The 19,039-nt window shown below is 33.6% G+C and overlaps 1 pseudogene; it reads left to right on the top strand.

Annotated features, from left to right (window-relative positions):
• Positions 1 to 229: 229 nt before the first annotated feature.
• Positions 230 to 19,039, top strand: part of LOC149551805 (beta-fructofuranosidase, insoluble isoenzyme 1 pseudogene) — a 76,752-nt pseudogene continuing 57,942 nt past the window's right edge.

Below are 19,039 nucleotides of genomic sequence, written 5' to 3'. Positions count from 1 at the left end.
GCTTTTAGGGCTTTTTAAAGAGATGCCTAAATTGAATTTGATATCATGAAATGTAATCATTGCTAGACATACTCAAAATGGTCTTCTGGAAGAGGCTCTAATGTTATTTAACAGAATGCCTCAACCAAACATGGTTTCATGGAATGCAATTATTCTGGATACACACAATGTAGTGTTGTTGGGAATTCTTTTGAGATTTTTTTGGAAAATTCTATGTGCAGGTGTTCAATCGAATTGGATCACATTTTCTAGTATTCTCCCAGCATGTTCTAGAATGGGAGATTTGAAACATGACATCTATATCCATTAGACCACAATTAAAAAGGATTTTTTTCCAAATGTTATAATCAAGAGTGCCCTAGTGGATATGTATGAAAAATGCAGAAGGTTGCAGAGGGCACACAAATTATTTGATAGTAAGCTTGAATGAGAAGTGGTTCCATGGAATTTAGTGATTGTGGGATATGCACAAAATGGTAGTTTTGGTGATGCTTTACTTATTTTTAGAGATATACCTCAACCAAATGTGGGATCATGGAATGCAATCATTTTTTGATGTCATCAAAATGTGGTTGTGGAAAAATTCTTGGATGCTTTTAGTTAAATGCAACAAATTGGTAACAAACCAAATCAATTCACTACTTCTATCATCCTCTCAACTTGTGATAAAATTGAAGATTTAAAAAAGGGCATGAATATCAATCTAAACATAATAAAAAATGGAATTTTTTCTAATATCATTGTTGGGAATTCCTTGATTAACATGAATGCAAAATATGGAAGTATAGGGAAGGCATGTGCATTGTTTGATAGAATGCCTCAGTGTAACATGGTCTCCAACAATGAAAATATTGTAGGGTATGGACAAAATGGTGATCTCACTAAGGTATTAAGACTTTTCAAATAATGGCCTCAACCAAAAGTGATCTCATGGAATGCAATAATATCTAGATATGCACAATATGGACTTATTGAAAAATCTATGGAGCTTTTTGAACAAGTAAAATAAACTAATATCTAACTCAATTAGTTAAACCTCATTAGCATCCCCCCAATTTGTGCTAAAATGAGAGCTTTGAAAAAGGACATGGACATCCATGAAAGCATAGTTGAATGTAGATTTTCATCAAATACTGGAATTGGGAATAGGATAATAGCAATGTATGTGAAATGTGGTAAAATACAAAAAGCACATAAAATGTTTGACAAAATGTGTCAACCTAACATGGTCACATAGATTACAATCATTGTAGGATATGCACACAGTGAGTTTTTTTGAAAGGGATTTGGAGCTTCTTAAAAAAGTACAACTGTAAGGTACAAAGTGCAATTCTGTAACCTTTTCTAGCATCATCCCTATCTTAATGCTGCATCCAAATAATGGAGCACATTATGTCTTTGTGCAAAAATGGAGAGATCTAGTAATTTTCAAAAGGTAAGAGGATTGATAAAAGATAGAGGCATAAAAGAGCTACCTAGATGTAGCTAGATTGAAATCTGTAAAATGGTCCATTATTTTGATATAGGATTAAGATTGCCCAAAAAAATATGAGAGTATGCAAAGTTGGAAATTTGTCTTACAACATGAAGACAATGGATATATTAATCTTTTAGCTATTCATTAATTTTTTGGTTGGTTAAAAAAATTAGAAATATTTTACTTTTCTTTTAGTTCCTCAAATTATTTTGCTAATGAGCTAAATAACTCTGAAGTTCAATCTTTTATATATTTAGTGTTTTAGGTGTTTTAATCTAATTGTTTTTCTCTGCTTGATCTTTTCAATGTTGGTCATTGGATTGTAAACTACAAACAGATCCAAATGGTGAGTTCATTTGTTCATCTTCATTGGTTTGGTAATTTCATTTTGAAGTTTTGATTTGTGTAAATGGCTCATATGAAATTGAAAAGAGAATGATTATAACATCCAATGTGTTTTATAGGGCCCATGTTCTACAAAGGTTTGTACCATTGTTTTAACTAGTACAATCCTTAGGGGGCAGTATGGGGCAACATTTTGTGGGGGCATGGTGTGTCAGAGGATCTAATTAGTTGGAAGCCATTATACTTCCCAATCATTCCAAGTGAATGCTATGACATAAAAGGTTATTGGTCTAGCTCTACTACACTTTTTCCTAGAGAAAATCCAATGATTCTTTACATAGGATGGGACAACTCCTTTAGATAGGTTCAAAACATCATTGTTCCTAAAGACCCATCTAATCCCTACTTAAAAGAATGGGTGAAGATCCCTGAAAATACCATCATTGTTCTAGAGAAAGGATTCAATGGGAGCTCTTTCAAAGATCCAACCAATGGATGGCTTGGAAAATATGGAAGGTGGAAAATTGTTGTGGGAACCAAGGAAGATCGACATCTTACTAGAAAGGCCCTTCTTTATGCAAGCAAAGATTTTTTTCACTAGACCAAAAAGAAGTGCCCTCTCCATTCCTCTAAGAAGATAGGAATGTGGGAGTGCCCTAATTTTTATCCTATTTCTCCATTGGGAAAACATGGCCTTGATACTCCTATTATTAGGCCTAAGATCAAACATTTCTTGAAGGCATCCCTCGATGAAACAAGATTTGAGTATTATACAATTGGGACTTACTTCACAGATATTGATAGGTATGTTCTAGACAATAAAAGTGCTGACAAAAAATATGGACTGAGATATGACTATGGAAAATTATATGCATAGAATTTTTTTTGATAGTCATAAGAATAGATAGGTCTTGTGGGGATGGAATAATGAGTCGGATAACATTTAGGATGATATTGCAAAGGGGTGGTCTATTGTTCAGGTAAGGTTTGACCTAAACTTTCACTTCTATATATTTATGTAGTCCTATTACCTAGAAACTAATTCTATTGAATGTGTTTTGATGACTTTTAGTCTTTTAGCTATTCATTGTTATTTGGTTGGAATATACTATGTACATGTAAATTTGTTTAGTTGTCATTTGGTTGATTCTCTATTTTTTTGTGTTGGTTCATTTTTATTTAAAACTAATGAAAGATTATAGTAATGCAAAAATGAATACTATTCCTCATCTTATAATATTTTCACATTAATAACATGTGGAGATTATATTTTTTTGGACTATACAAGGTTCTCATAAGTGACCCAATATTTGATTATTTTGCAAGAAGAAGTGACAGTGATTCAGAAGAATTTCTGAAGATGAAAGTGACAAGGATGTGAATCAAAAGACACTCATGGTATGATGATGGATTGGAAGGTTTCCATTTGGGAAGGTTTTATTCTATTTTTTTATTCTAGCTTATAGCTCATTTAAGACCTTCTTGATGAAAGGTTGAGACTGCTAGCAAGAAGAGGACTTTGTTGGAGTCATCTACAAAACCTAAAATTATTGTTGATAAAAAGGAAAAGAAAATAGTAGTTGGTGAAGCACAAAATTCAAGTCAGTGCTTAAATACTTTCTCATTAACAATTTTTTGATATTTTGAAAATTAATTTGATATTCAAAACGTGTCTTAAATTATGAAATTGGTAACATGACTAGAGGGAAGTTTCAATTATTTGAAAGAAAATGGCTTACACTCAATTAGTAATAAATCTAAGTGAAGATGAAGTTATTTTAGACTAAATTCTAGTTGATATGGGTGATCAACCTTATTTTTGTGTACTTGGTTACCTTCTACATCACTATTCTCTAGTAGATTTCATTTTCATGGAGCATTTAAGAAATTTTTTAGGTTTCTCCAATGTTAATGATTAAGTAAGTAGTTATAATTCTAGTTGAATTATATTATAGGTTTTAGCATTTGTAAAAAATCTTATGTATTCCATGTGGGTGATGACTTTTCCTTTGTGCTTGGTTAAAACATGGGGAATAAACTAGTGGCTTTTCTGTCTATAATTGATATGAAATAGAAAAACAACAAGGATTTGTGTGTTTATTGTTGTTCCTATTATGTTTAGTTTTTATGATGACAAAGAATTTCAAACAAGGAGGGACCCATAGTGGATACATTTACATCTTTGTCTGCCTTAGTCACTAATTAATTATTTTTAAACATATATGCACTTGAAGTACACATATTTTCAACCAAGAAAGAGAAATATGGAAGAAAATAATAAAGCTTTAACACTACCACATTGTTAAGTAATTAAAATTCATGAAGGCATCTACTAAGCTTGCTTCTATTCACAAATTTGTCTCCAAAGATTCAAGGGAATGATGGGATGTCATATCTTTTTTGGTCTAAACTAGTTGCAACACAAGACAAATGGCAATCTATCTAAGGATTTCACTTTGGCTTTATTAAATCATTTTGCTAAGCTTACTACACTAAACTAAGGATATTCAAATGAACTCAAAATCTTTTTTGTTGTCATATGTCCGAATGTAATGTATTATATATATATAGTTTTCTTCTGGTGCTTGAGATTGTCTCCACTAATACATACATTTGGTAAACAATTATTTTCTACATTTGTACGCTAATTAGTTGAAATTGTAGAAGCTACTATAAACTTGGGAATATTTGGTTGAGCTTAGTCTTTATTGTAGTCATATCCTTCTAGGCCAGAAGAATTAGCCAACAACCTATCTTCTCCTAGGGTTGTACATGTAATAGTTAAAGAGGATTCAATGCTACCCCTAATTGCCAGATATTGAAGAATTACCCAGTCCATAGCCCTTAAATAAGCAATGTTGACCAAGTTGAGATTAGAAACATTATTCAACATGCTTTCACTTATTTTTTCAGCTTTAGCTTCTACATTAGCACTGACATAGGGGATAGGAGCCCACAACAAAGATGATGATTATCAGTCTATGGTGCAAGTTAATTAGTGAGGAGGAGTTCTTAAACCATATTGTGCGATCAACAAATATGAAGTGCTTCACACCCTTGTAAGTATTTCAATATTCTTAGCTTCTTTGAGGCATTTTATAAAATAGTTCACATACCTTACCTATGATTTGACATTTTGTATGCATCCTACACTCTCTCATCTGGCTGATGATGGATTATAGAGAGTGATTTGAAAGGATGATGCTAAAGAACACACACAATCAAATCCAAAATGAACTTGCATTACAATTGGGTTGTGGAAATCCAATATTGTTAATTTTGCATTCATGTCTACCAGGACAATCACAACTTAAACATATTATAATAAGTTTAACTTGTGATTGTCCTAGTAGACATGCATGAAAAATTAACAATATCAAATTTCCACAACCCAATTGTAATGCAAGTTCATTTTGGATTTGATTGTGTGTGTTTTTTAGCATCATCTTTTCATATCACTCTTTGTAATCCATCATCAGGATGAGAGAGTGCAGGATGCATGCAAAATGTCAAAACATAGGTAAGGCATGTGAACTATTTTATAGAATGCCTCAAAAAATAATTTGACCAATGCTTGGGTGTTTTTACAAACATTGGTCAAAATTTTGACCAATGTTTGGTAGAAAACTGTCAAGCATTGGTCAAAATTTTGACCAATACTTGGTAGAAACCACACCAAGAATTCTGAAAGTTTCAATCAATATATTGGTTGAAAGTTTGACCAATGCCTAATATTTTTCTACCAAGCATTGGTCAAAACCTCAACCAACACTTGGTAGAAATCACACCAAGAATTTTGAAAGTTTTGATCAATGCCTGGCAGTTTTCTACCAAGCATTGGTTGAAATTTTGACCACTACTTGGTAGAAATTATAGCAAGAATATTAAAAGTTTTTGACCAACATATTGGTCAAAATTTCTATGAGAATTTTTTTAACCAACTAGTTGGTCAAAACTTTGACCAATATTCATCGAAAAATAAGGTCAAATGTGCTAGTGCTTGCCTAAAGTTTTTACCTAAATGCAACCTTGTGAAACATGAAAACAATCTCGAAGCTGTGGGACTTGAATTATAAGATTGAGTCTTTGGAGAAGGTCAACTTCCTTACTATCAGGGTACACCTAAATACTCTTTGAGAGTAAAAGGGAGAAGGAATGCATGAAAGAAAAATAACCTAATCTAATCTAAAAGGGGTGACACACAAAAATAGTTTGTCCAGTCATATCTCTACCTAGCAATGCATGTTCATCAATATGAACTCAGAATACATTGATTCAACCTTTGTCTTAATCCAACAATTACATATAGATCATAAACCAAAATGAAATGCCACAAGGAAGGAAACTTCACTCTATAAGATTGAAAGGTAAGGGTAGATACTGTTATGTAGATTGAAGAATGAAAACAAAACACCAATAGAGTTAAGAAGGTTTTTCATTAATATTGATGGGAGAGAGAGAGGTAAAGCAGAGGGTTACATTCACTCATATAAAAAAGGAAATTATAGTAATAGAGTAGAATAATACTACTATAAAATCAAAAAAGAAATGACTGACCCTAAGAAGGGTTAGAAAATCTACTTTGATAGTGCAAGCATAACTCAGATAGCTTCTACCCTAAGGCAAAGCATGAAAATTGCATTTAAGGTTACAACAAACAATCACTACAAATATAGGAAAAGATCTAGTCATGGTACACATCTAGATGTAAGAAAACCATATTATTTACCAAATAGGACCTTAAGAAGATAGAAACAATGGCTATTATCATTCTGATTTCCTAGATGGATAACCAGGTGCTGATGGAGTGTCCCTTACATTAAAGTGGCATGGGGAACATTGAAGATTGGTTATAAGTGATATAAAGATTGATTCACCAAGAGATGCTTACTCTATTTTATCAATGTGCTAAATTAAATAAATTAGCAAGTCAATTAGATTTAACTGCCTAACCCTGCCATGTGGCCCAATGCAGTTTGAATATTTTGCCACCTTTCCTAGCTTTATAACTCTACACTAACTTGTTGACTACTTACATGGCATGACCTCACCACCTTTTATCTTAACTAACTATTTACCTTGCATAACCGCAAACTTAACTACCTCTACTTACTCACCACCTAGGCTCACTGAGACACATGTTGACCTATCACTTTGTCATTATGATTAAAGTTCATGCATTTCTATAAAATGACATAGAAATGACCTTCAATTATTCTTCAATATGATGGCAAAGAAGAAACAATGTTATGAACTACAATGGGCCCACTAGGACATATGTCCAATTGTCAGTATCGTGCTATTGTTGATCACATATTGGTATTGACAAGTGAATGTCAACACACCTAATCCAATTACTCAATTCATGCCGAACTAGTAATACATGCCAAGCATAATATGTAAATATTAGACTATGCCAAGTTGCAATGAGTGTCGAGTCACTCAAGTGCTGAGAAGATAGACCATGCCAAGTGATTAAAGAGATGAGTAAACAATGGATGCCAATCAATGTAGGTGCTAAGCCATAGTACAAAGATTAGTGCATATCAAGTATCAGAGACTTCATATGCCAAGTGACATAGTCTTGACATATTTTTTTGTAATGGCACAAACAACTATTAAATTATTTTTGAGCCAACTTAAGATTATATTTTGATATTTTGGAGATAAAGATGAATCTCTATTTAGGTTCCCTATGTAATTAGATATAGTCAATCATAAAATGGGAAGGATTAAGTGGAAAAATGGATGAATCTTAGCCATAGATTCATACCTAACCCTAAGCCACCAAAGTCTTCTTAAGGAGGATGAAGCCCTAAACTCTTTAAGGATAGTGGAGAGAATGGTATGTAATGTTTAAATAATTAAAGGAGAAAACAAGATAGTTTTCATGTAGAGCATTCAAGATGATTTAGAAGTTAAGAAGAAAGAGTGAATTGCAGAATCAGTTAGAGAAGAATAGAGGATAGAGAAAAGGATACAACATTGAGACATCTAATCATGAAGGATCAAGAAGACATTGTTTAAAGGTGATCTATTATCAAGTAAGAAAGTGCCAACCATAGGATCTATGCTGAGACATTTTAAAAGGTGATTTCAATCAAATCTCTTAATAAAGTAGTCCCAACAAGCTGTATGAAATCCTTTAATAGGGTGCTTACTTAGTTGTAAGTTGAAGTCCTCTAAAAAGGAACACTTCTAATAGTGTTGAAATCCTCTAACAAGGTGAGACCTAACAGTCTTTGTAAGCCTTTAATAGGGCATACCTTTTTGAGGGTAGATCATGTTTCATGGTCAAAACATTGTAACCTTCATTGGATAAACTTTATTACTATAGTAGTGAATATTTTTGGGTCTCATCCCCCCCCGCCCCCCAATTTTTACCTTCTCAATTGGAGGATTTTTGGCTAATCATATCTAGTGTTATGTGTGTGAATGCTTACATGGTGATATGATTTAGATGTATATGCTTTACATGTTAATCTAGTTTACTTATTGAATGCATGTGATGAATGTATGGTGAAAATTTTATGGGTCCAAGTTTAAACTACTAATTCACTCCCCCCCCCCCCCCCCCAAATCTTACTTTTCCTCTTGTAATTTCAACAATTGGTATCAGAGCTTTGTTCTCTAAAAGAGAAGCTTTCCAGCTTTGAGGAAAGATCTTGAAATAGAAGTCTACAAGTTGGGAAAGACTATTGAAAACTAGGAGATTGAAATACATCTTGTACTACATCAATTGAATGAAGTATGAGAGGAAATAAATAAATCCTTGAAGAGAAGGAAAGAGACTACTATTGAAAAGAATGACACCCTACACAAAGATTTAGACACTATAAAGCTATTTGTAGATGGACACTCCAATGAATTTGATGCAATAGTTGCAAATCTAATGGAAAATAATAGAGTCCAAGCTGAGGAAATTAAAAATCTCAAGATAGAAAAAGAATCACAAACTATACTACTATGTGAGGTGATTGAACAAAAGAAGAAAACTATGGAATATAAAGCCATGATTGAAGAAGACAAAAAAATTCTTGCCAATAGATTGGAAGAGAAGTCAATAGAGCTAACCAAGATTTCCAACATGCAATTAGATACTTTAAGTCATAGGATGAATGCTAACTATGAATTAAATGTCAAAGATATTGAGATACCTACATCAAAGTTGTAGAATGAAAAATTGAAGAGTGACCTAACGAGAGAAAAGGAATTTTCTAAAAGTTTCAACAAGCCAAATGAAGTCATCAAATACTTTGAGCAATTATTGAGATCTCCTAGATCCAAAAATGATACATTAGGACTAGGCTACACAAGCACTGAAGAAGGAGAATTGTCCAAAGATGTAGAAGAAAGGAACACCAAAGGTAAGAACTCCAAACCTACTTGTCACAATTGTGGTAAGAAAGGATATACTACTAATGTGTGCAAAAGCAAGTTTACAAATCAGAATGTCAAGCCTAAGAACGTGACTCGTTGTCATAAGTGCAACAAGCAAGGTCATTAGGCACATGAATGTAGAACCAGGACCATGCATAAACAAATAATTGAAGGACATTGCTACAATTGTTAGAAGTATGAACATAGAGCTTTTGAATGCAAATCCAAATCCATGTGGTCATCAAACAAGCTAACAAAGGTAAGAAACAATGACAACTCTTATAATTGGGATTATAATACAAGATATAGCTATCATTATTGTCAAGAATATGGACAGGTTCCTGAGAATTGTATTAGGACACACTTCAGTGGTAATTATAAAAGGTGGTTAAGTTAAACTACATGTATTAGGTCACATCAATAAATATTGTCCAACTAGGTCAAAGGCACCAAGTTGTGAATTTGATAAAGGTAAAGGTAAGGCAGATGTTGAACACATCAGAGATGAGATGAACAAGATATAAACAAAGAAATATGTTTGTAGCATATCAAATGGAGAAGGGATCACTTCACCCAATGGGTCAGGTGATCACACCTCATCAAACTAAGAAAACAAGAGGTATGTGGGATTGATATTTAAAGGTTATATCATGCATCATTTCCAACAAGAGATAGTACTAAAAAGAATACATTAGCATGAATAAAGATGCAAGATTTTATTAGAAATTCAAGAAAAATCTTAAGTTTTTCATGTTATTGCCAAGTATGAAAAGTTTCCTATATGTGCCAAGTGAAATATTAGTTGATGCCGAGTTGTCAGACTAGGTAGTTGATGTTGAGCTTGTAGTAGCTACCAAGTGATGGAAATATTAATAGATGTTGAGTGAACTTGAAATTGGTTATTGCCAAGCTTACAATTGTGTAAGCATTTAGCATTAAATGCAAGGTTTTCAAAGGGTATATGATCAATTTGAGCTCATTTTTCATCATTTCAAAATTGAGAAAGAGCAAGAAGAGCTAGAAGCAACCTAGAAATTCCTCAAAAGTGATTGCAAAAGATTTTTGTAGTGATTTATTACCAATTCGTTAGATTTTCTAAGGTATTTAATAAGAGCCGAGCTACACAATTTAAATTTTCATAAACCCTAGCATGACAAAAATGGCATCTAGTTTGAAAAATATTGAAGGAAAGGATGTTTTAGATGTTTATCTAGTTCCTAATGAATTTAAGCATCCTATATTTAAAGTCATTATTGACATTGCTTATAAACAAGATGCTTATGCACATTGTCTATGATCCTGCCAAATGTGATAATGGTGCAAGATGTGAGGAAATGCTACAATCGCAAGATAGGAAGAATTGGTGATATGGAAATAAGAGGTGCAAACAATAGGTTGTGTGAAAATGGTGTTTTGAAAAAAGAATTTAAAATTGTTGAGAAAAAGGGTTTAACACGAGCCCTACATTTTCCTTATGTATTTAAAAGGGAGTGGATAAAAATTGTGCTAAGCTGAATTCATAATGGTTCCTTGTGGCTGGAAGGAGGACCAATTAAAATAACTAAGAGAATAATTCATGGGGTTAATAGCTACCCAACCCTAGATTGGCCCAAGACACTCAAGAGTGACTCCAAGGAAATAATTGAGAAGAATATTGGAGTAGTCTAGAATAAGAGAGGTATGACTATAGATACACTCACAAATCCTCTTATCAATTTTTTTGTAAGGGTAGTCTCACATAAACTCTATCAATCTAGTAGATTGAATAGTGTACCCTCCATAGTTGTGGATGTTGGTTATAATTTTTTAAAGAAAGGTCATACATATGATCTAGCAAAACTTCAATTACAACAATTACTAGAGAACCTTGGAGCAATAAGGAAAACCAAGAGTGCACAATGAAAGTTTGGTTCTATATTGGTTTGTATATTCTTTTATGTACAGAACACAGTTCCCTCATTTGGAATAGTAGGATGGAAGATTAATAGATCAGTTGTAGTACAGATAGGTGAATTTTTCTTATTGATGCTAACTATAGATTTGTGCAAGCTGACACACCAAGGGTAAGATGGTTGAGACCCTTAGGGTATGAGGTCAATGTGGATGAAGCCTCAGCAACCATAACAACTATACTTGTAGAAGAAGTAGATAAGACTACAATTTTTTTTGGAAACTATGAGATGGTAGAATCCAAAATTACCATGGATTTGAAGACTACCTTTTCCATGAAGAAAAAGGAAAAGATAATACAGAAATTGAAAGAAAAACTTGGAGAGGGTGCTAAGAAGGAAGAGGAAGAAGAAGAGGAGGATGAAGAGGAAGAACAAAAGAACCTCTAGAATTAACATAAGGCATGGGAGAAGATAAGGAAGAGGAGGAGATTGAAGGTTCTAAGGGAGAAGAAGTCAAGGAAGCACCTACTCCCACTAAGAAAAAGAAAAGAAAGGCAAAGGCACAGCTAGTGGAAAGGAGAAAGAAACTTGTCAAACTAAGTTAGCCAAAGCCCACTACACCTACAACTAGAGCCAACACATGTACTACATTACAAAAGTTTAAACTAGATAGAGCAAGGAGGTCATGAATAGAAAAGGTAGAGAAGGAAGTATGTGGCTCAACTAGATTTAGATGAAGAGAAGACAAAATTAGATGACAACAGCCAATTCAAGGTGGTGAGTCACAATCCTCTCTCAACTCTTGAGAATCTATGTGAAAATGTTAAAAAAATTGTAGATTTATTAGGTTTTAGTCATGTTGATTTTGATAAATTGGGTAAAGAAGAGAAAATTCAAGTGGAAGAGGCATTATATGCCATGATGTCAAAGTTCAGGAACACACCACTAGAATTTGCCAACTAAGTACCAAAAAGTCTATATGACATAGTTGAGCAAAAATGACATTATTATCTAAATTTGGAAAGACAAATCAAGAAAACAACACTAGCCCAAGTAATGCCTAAGTTGAAAAAGGCACAAATTTCTAAGGCAGTCAAGAAATATGTAGTTAGGTTCACACCTAAATATATAGCCTTTAGCATTCTCCAAAATAATATTGAAGATGTTGTTAAGAAATAAACACAAATATGGAAACTCATTTATGGGTTAACCACTATGAATAAAGGAGAAGCTAACTCTTCAAAGGGTAAATATGATGACAAGGAAGATGATGATAAGGAATATGATGAAAAAGATAACATAGTTGGAGGAGAGACAGAAAAGCAAGAAGATGGTAAGGCAACAGTTGAGCAGCAACAAGAAGAACAAAGTGTGCATGACACACAATTTCCAAGTATTAGTCCTCCCCATGGCACAACCAAAACTACTAAAATTATAATTTTCAAGGATGTCTCTAATCCATTAGCTCAAAACATCAATCCTAGATCAATCTACATTACAAGCCAAACTATGTGGCAATCTAGTTTTGGTTAGTATAGAAGAACTACAAAAGGTAGTAACTAATGTCACAAGGGAAAAGGTGAATCCACAAGAACCACCTTCCATCATCCCTTTATTTACTCACGTAAATGAAAGTAGATACATCTACCAAAGTTGATACAATTGAGAAGTAAATAGTAGAAGAGAAAGACACCACTGTGGGACAATAGAAGGAAACAAGATAGATAGATTCATCTATACCTACAACACAAGAACAAGGTGCAAGCCAATTCATAGTGATAGACCGGGGAAAACTTGAAGAGATAGAACCAAAGGTGAAGGAACAAGTGGCCATCCAAGCATTGGTAGCTTTATCAACATTTGTCACTCCTCCTACACAAACTCTTCAGAAGCTAAGCAGAGATGCTACTCCATTACAGATCTTAGTGCCAAGCCCAAGCTTGTCAAAGGATGAAAAGGTAATAAACTATGGAGATATAAGCCTTGATGAATAAATTTGTATTCCAAAGTATGATTATGATACTATGACATTGGAACAAACAAGCATTTTACAACAAGCCTTAGAAAGGAAAAAGCATCAAGAAATGATTAGGAGAGAACATAGGTAGAAACAAGCACTTGAAGATATTAAGGACATATTTCTAGATGCATTTAGTCTTCCAAATCCTAAAGATACCAAGCCAATAATAGAACAATTGATAGATATAGTGGAGAAGGTTAGTAATGAAGATCTTGATACAAATGAAAAACTCATAGAATGGTCAAAAAAGAAGTTTCAAAGCAAGGTAAATGAGAAAATATCTAGTGAGATAACACTACAAAAAGTTGCATTGATAACTAAGGTTGAGTATGTGAAGAAGGTACTTGAGAATATATTCTCATTATACACAAAACTATGCAATCCTACACTCTTCACCAAAGAGACCATAAGTCACATTCTAAGTTTGGAAAGTCAAATATCTATATTAGGTGCAAGATTGCCAATAAATCTAGCTCAGAATGATAAGAATTTTAGGACATTGCTTTAGACATAGAGTTAGTTAGTTGTCTTAATAGTAGATGAGGCTAACATTAGAGCCAAATTGACAAACATACAAGCTACCCTCACCCCACATATGAAGATGTTTCACAATGAGCTAGGCTATGTTAAAACTCTATTGAATAAAGACCCCAATATTTCTACTTTAGATGGTCTAGTACACCTTTTTTTCAAGCTTGTAATCCAAATTAAGTCATTGGATGTTGCATGGGATGCAACCCTTAAGATAATAATGGATTTTGATAAATCTTTTCTGGGCAAACACACCATAGGTGTATAGCCCATTTGACATAAGTGTCAAAAGTGGGGAGAAAGATAAGATAGGGGGAGCATAGTAGTAGGGACAATAAAACAAAGGGGGAAATATATGATTGGGGAAATATTCATTTTAGGGGAGAAAGTAGCAAAACATGAGAAATATCAACTAAGGGAGAGCATATCAGATGAAAGAGTATCAGTAAAATAGTGTATTGAAGTCAAAAGTGTACCAGTAGAGACACATTTACTCAAAGGAAGCATATAATTTTGGATACAACAGAGACATATTAACTCAGGGGGAGTTATCAAATTTTGAGGTAGACAAGTTATTGCAAAATTTTGAGATTTTGAAATTTTGTATATAACTTGAGTCATGGATATGTTATGCTCAAGAGATTAAGGATAATATTGTATATTCAACTTTTTTTGACACTCATGTCAAATGGGGAGATTTTTTTATATCTTAGATTGGTTTTGACAAGTGAGTGCCAACACACTTAAGCCATTTACTTAGTTCATCATACATGTCGAGAACATGTAAATATTAGACTATGCGGAGTTGCAATGAGCATCGAGTCTCTCATTACTGAGTCACTCAAGTGCCAAGTAGATAGACCATGTCAAGTGATTCAAGAGCCGAGTAAGTATTGGATGTCAAGCAATGCAGGTGTCAAGTCATAATATAAAGATCAGTGCATGTCGAGCATTAAAGACTTCATATGCCAACTAACACAGTTTTGACATATTTTTTTGAAATGGCACAAACAAAAATGTAAACCATTTTTCAGCTGAGTTAAGATTATATTTTAATATTTTGGAGATAAGGATGAATCTCTATTTGGATTCCCTATGTAGTTACATGCAGCCAATCAGAAAATGGGAAGGATTAAGTAGAAAAATGGATGAATTTTAGCCATAGATTCATACCTAACCTTGAGCCCCCAAAGTCTTCTTAAGGAGGATGAAGCTCTAAACTCTTTATAGATAAAGGAGAGAATGGTATGAAATGTTTAAAGAATTGGAGCGAACAAGATAGTTTTCATGCAAAGCATTCAAGGTGATTTAGAAGTTAAGAAGAAAGAGTAAATTATAGAATCAGATAGAGAATAATAGAGGATAGAGAAAAGGATACAACATTGAGACATCTGATCATGAAGGATCAAGAAGGCATTATTTAGAGGTGATTTTTTATTAGGAAACCAAGTGCCAACCACATGATCTATGCTAAGGCATTTTAATAGGTTATTTCAGTCAAATCTCTTAATAGAGTAGTTCTAATAGGCTATATGAAATCCTTTAATAGGGTGCTTACTTAATTGTAAGTTGAAGTCCTCTAACAAGGCACACTTCTAACAAGGTGTTGAAATCATCTAAGAAGGTGAGACCTAACAGTCTTTGTAAGGCTTTTACAAGGAAGACCTTTCATAGGGTAGATCATGTTTCATGGTCAAAACATTGTAACCTTCATTGGATACATTTTATTACTACGGTAGTGAAGATTTGTGGGTGTCATCCCCACCCCAATTTTACCTTCCCATTTGCAAGATTTTTTGATAATCATATCTGGTGTTATGTGTATGAATTCTTACATGGTTATATGATTTAGATGTATATGCTTTACATGTTAATTCAATTTACTTATTGAATGCATGTGATGAATGTATGGTGAAATTTTTATGGGTCCAAGTTTAAACTACTGATTCACCCCTCCCCTCTCAAAAGTTTATTTTTCCTCTTGTAATTCTAATATCTATGACTATCCTTCATGCAACTTGTGACAATTCAACAACCACTGATCCTTGAAAGATCTAATGGCCTAGAAACATGTAATCACTTTACTATCTATGTCAGCACTTTGACCAATCAAGACTTATCATTGAACTAGCTCACCTTGACACTAGACTGCCACATCACTAAGCTCATCCACATGGAGGATCTTCGCACATCCATACTCTTAACTCATGGTTTCACTTTAATCCTTGTAAACATGAGATGAGATAGAAATCTAACTATTGATTAACCTTGATCACCTGGTTGTGACATAAAATGTTACATCCCAGAAGAAGTAGCGACCATGTGAGAAGATTAAAACCTAACTGCACCATCAATCACAACCTCACCACTTAGAATGGGATGTTACATAAAATACTACAAAGTTGCACCAATTTTGGAGACAATTATTTTGCACCCTCATAGTCAAATTGATGATTAAGTGCTAACTATCTGTGATCAAGTGATGAAAGGTAGCCGCATGGTCGCTACTTGAAATATTAAAGCATGAATCATTAAACATGAGGGGCTGAAGACTTAGGAATATAATGGATAACCCAAGGTTTTAAACATATTCTCATAACATTGGACCATTTGAATATTTGAAAAGATGACCATTGGACATGTTTGACAGACAAAACTCAAATTTTGGTAGGAGGGAAAATATGACTAACCATTTGTGAAACATTTTTTTTTAAAGATAATAAATAACAATAGATAATACAATGGAAGTAATAATAACAAGAGATAAAATAACAAAAGCAATAACTCACATACATACAACCATCATAAAGATATTAACTCTCTTAGGATTTTGTGATGTTGAATCAAATTTAAGTTTAATTATATTATATCTAACACATAACCAAAATACACATCATAGAATTATTACAAGTATGAATCCATTTAAACAATATATGATTATATAAGATGCCACTTGGAAATAATTAGAAATGCTTAATTATTTTTTGTACAAGTCATAGAGTATGATAAGATCAAATAATATACATCATCAATAATATACATCTCATAAGATCTCTAATAATCAAAATACATATAACAATATATAACCATCCAACAAGATTAGATAGAAATGAAAAACTACACAAAGACATCTAGCAATGACATCTAACAGTCAAATCTCAATGGTATAAGAAAAATGCACTACCACCCAACCTCATGGAACCTAAATGGTCCACTTCCACCATAATTAAGAGATAAAATCAAGTCCCATATGAATATCAAAACACAAGTCATAACCAACATCTAGGTCAAGGAAGCACCTAAAAGAAAACTATCTCAAAGGGTACCAAGACACAAGTATCAACTAATCCCAGAGGCAACACAAAAATGTAGGAAATGGGCAAGTATCATCAAATGAGCCAACTCTAATGTTACCTTGGCAACCTTGCTGGACTCTAGCCCCCTAGTGTCTCTATGCGGCATCAATATCCTTTCATACAAATAAGGCATACTAATGAGTCAACTCTAAGGTTACCTTGGTAGTCTCTCACAACTCTAGCCCCCTAGTAATTTTATGTGGCACAAATATCTTATTAATTCATTTTAAACCCATTTAATGAAATGTTATCACTTATTAAAACAACCTACAATGGGTTACCCAAGCGGCCTCTATAGGGATCCAAGCTCCATTGCAAGCCACTTCCCAACATGACATACATATAACCTACCCTAAGTTACACAAAATCAGAAGATCTCCTCAAATCATAAAATACATATCAATTCTTAAACAAGCAACTAGAAAGCACTGAAATATCATTGATCAAAATCATGGATTTCACCAGTATAATCATCCTAAAAAGACTAATCCAAAATCAAGTACACATATACCAATCCATGACATCACATGAAATCACATAAAATAAATCACATAATCAAATCAGTACTAAACAAGCAACTAGAAAGAAGTTCAAAGATAACTAATTAAAGACTCAAATGTTACACTAGAAAAGTCACAGCATTCACTTCAGTTCTACACAAGAGAAACTGGAAAGCAATAACAACCAAATGATCAAACTCATCAAAGAAGACATGTGACTACATCATAATGATCAAGTATAAAAGATCAAATACATAACATCATCACATAACATAACTCCCAAGCCTCTGGTAATGCAACCTAATTGGTCAAACACTAAGTGAACCCAAACCCAACATCAATAAACCACTCATCACATACAATACATACAAAGGTAACTTTCATAAATCATTAGGTTTTGAAAACATAAAAGTTTAATCTTTACTATTGGTTTTCAAGGTTTCATTTTTCAAAAATTAATTAGAATTGATAAAGGTTTCATATGTTGCATTGATCAATTACGAGTCTTACATTCATACTTACAAATTTACTATACTTCTCAAATAGATATATCTTAAATTTAGTGATCCAGTGCAAGGCAGGAGAGTCCCCAAAGGAGATGTACTAGCCCCTTGCTATAAAACCATGCAGTGGAAACAAACCAACAAGAAGCAACAATGCAAGATCTGATACCAAATAATAATAATATATTCATAAAATATAACTGATTACATGCAATGTGCCAGGTTGTAAGGCCTTCTTGGTTACGGCTAGATACAAAGCAAGTAATAGTTTTGCAACATCCCTCAAGATCCAAACCCAAACCCTAGCTAGTCTAGATCCACACTCTAGTAGAAACCCACAAGGAAGATCTCAACTTGTGCTTGCAAGCTCACCAAGCTATCTCCTTATTTTCCAAGCCACAGCTACTAGCCCTGCTCCAACTTCATCCAAGTGTAAACTGCCTCACATTCGGCGCTATGTTCACAGACTCTGAGAAAACTCACTCTTTAGCTACTTCCCACACCCACTCCTCTTCTGAGTGAATGAATCATGACTAAAGACTTCCCCACAACCCTTAATTATACCAATATAAGCCACAAGTCAGCCCAAAACACAAATTAAATGCAAATACATAAATTAAATGCCAAAGTCGGCCTCCTACAACAATTAAATTCCCAAAATTGATGTCTTAGTAAAATTGCAATATCTTTTAGCTCCAAATGAATTAGAACTCAAACTTTGAACCATAGGTAGAAGTCTAGGCCCTCTTAAATCTCTAAAAGTTTGATCCTTGAAATCATAATGAAAAATTAGTTATATACTCTAAAATAGACACCAAATTCTCAGACCATGTTGAGCAACCAAATACCATTTCAAGCTCCATAGACCATGCTGAGAAACCAAGGACCATGTCGAGCTCCAAAGACCATGCCAAGATCCATAGACCATGCTAAGCTCCCTAGACCATGTCAAGATCCAAGACCATGCTAAGCTCCAAAGACCATATCGAGCTCCATAGACCATGCCATGTTCCAATCCTTCTTTGACTGAGTACC

Source organism: Cupressus sempervirens, chromosome 6 (genome assembly GCF_028749045.1).
Source record: "Cupressus sempervirens isolate cs-2001-9-10 chromosome 6, ASM2874904v1, whole genome shotgun sequence".
In the NCBI taxonomy this organism is placed as follows: Eukaryota; Viridiplantae; Streptophyta; class Pinopsida; order Cupressales; family Cupressaceae; genus Cupressus; species Cupressus sempervirens.
The sequence above is the reverse complement of the archived record's forward strand: the minus strand, read 5'-3'. Positions and strand labels throughout refer to the sequence as shown.